This window comes from Bison bison, unplaced genomic scaffold, assembly GCF_000754665.1.
Source record: "Bison bison bison isolate TAMUID 2011002044 unplaced genomic scaffold, Bison_UMD1.0 scf7180017864527, whole genome shotgun sequence".
NCBI lineage: Eukaryota > Metazoa > Chordata > Mammalia > Artiodactyla > Bovidae > Bison > Bison bison.
The window spans coordinates 14,409,612-14,411,480 of NW_011495078.1; positions in this window are offsets into that span (position 1 = coordinate 14,409,612).

Here is a 1,869-nt window from a genome sequence, read left to right on the forward strand (position 1 = left end):
AGAGACATTACTTTGCCAACAAAGGTCTGTCTAGTCAAGGCTATGGTTTTTCCAGTGGTCATGTATGGATGTGAGAGTTGGCCTGTGAAGAAAGCTGAGCGCTGAAGAATTGATGCTTTTGAACTGTGGTGTTGGAGAAGACTCTTGAGAGTCCCTTGGACTACAAGGAGATCCAACCAGTCCATTCTAAAGGAGATCAGCCCTGGGTATTCTTTGGAAGGAATGATGCTAAAGCTGAAACTCCAGTACTTTGGCCACCTCATGCAATGAGTCACCTCCAGTTGACTCATTGGAAAAGATTCTGATGCTGGGAGGGATTGGGGACAGGAGGAAAAGGGGACGACAGAGGATGAGATGGCTGGATGGCATCACTGACTCGATGGATGTGAGTTTGAGTGAACTCAGGGAGTTGGTGATGGACAGGGAGGCCTGGCATGCTGCAATTCATGGGGTTGCAAAGAGTCAGACACGACTGAGGGACTGAACTGAACTGGCCATATCTCCTTCACATTGCCTGAAATTTCTATCTAGAAATCTTTACTCATACTACTTTGGAATATTTTTATGGGATTGTGGATCTTTCAAATTTAAGCATTGAATTGAAATTGAACAAATTAAAAAAACAAAAACCGCTAAGGCTGTCCCGTGTGCGTCCTTTCGCTTCCTGTCCAACCTCTGTGCCCCCATGGACTATAACCCACCATGCTCCTCTGTCCATGGGTTTCTCCAGGCAAGAATACTGGAATGGGTAGCCATGCCCGTCTTCAGAGGGTCTTCCTGACCCTAGGATCGAGCCCATCTCTTCTGTATTGCAGGTGGATTCTTTACCCACTGAGCCACCTGGGAAGCCCAAGACCTTATGACTTTAAGTAAAAATTAAAACAAGGAAGGAATTCAACATAAATACATACTGAGCTATTACTATGTTTGAAGCCTCATGCTAAATAGTCTATAAAGCAAATTCCATCAAGGAGAAACACAAGGAAAGGCCTTTTACAGTAACATCAGTTCAGTCACTCGTTCGTGTCCGACTCTTTGTGACCCCATGAATTGCAGCACACCAGGCCTCCCTGTCCATCACCAACTCTCGGGATTCACTCAAACTCACGTCTATCGAGTCAGTGATAGCATCCAGCCATCTCATCCTCTGTCGTCCCCTTCTCCTCCTGCCCCCAATCTCTCCCAACATCAGTGTCTTTTCCAATGAATAACATCCAACAAAAATTCTGTAGTTACTCCTTTCTAACTGAAGAACAATTTTGCTTCAACAGGCACTAAGATTTTGCAAAAGATGCACTAAGATTTCTCAACGCGGGTCAGCCTCAAGGTTGTTAAGGGTTATTCATTATTTAAAAATATGGAATTTTGTCCCATTGTTAGAGACCGTGTTCCATTTTTAGCTTCAAAGATAGTCACCTTGCTCTTGACCCAGGACATCCATCCCCTCTACCCCACTGACAAGCTTCCTGTCAACAGAGATCCGTGCTTTTCGCCCTAAAATGGGCATAACCAAAAGAGAAGGGAAATCACGTGCCAAGGCACAGAAATCTTAAATTACTGTGTGCTTTGGCACATCGTCTTTAATCCGGTTTTCCCAAGGTTGTATTAGCTAGACTCTTGAAGGTCTCTTGCATCTGCAGACTACTGCGATTAAAACGTATCTCTTCTTAGAAGGAATTCACATAAAGCTCCTACCTCTATGGGAAATTAGCTAGCTGAGGCTTTAGGCTAACCACAGGGTAGGAGTGAATCTGGTCTCTCTTTGAAAAACCTTCCAGGGGCTAGCATCCCCCGCCAGCAACAGAGCGCGCCTAGGTACCACGTGTCTGCACCAACAGCGGGATTGGCCCAGCGCATTTTAGCTCTGCG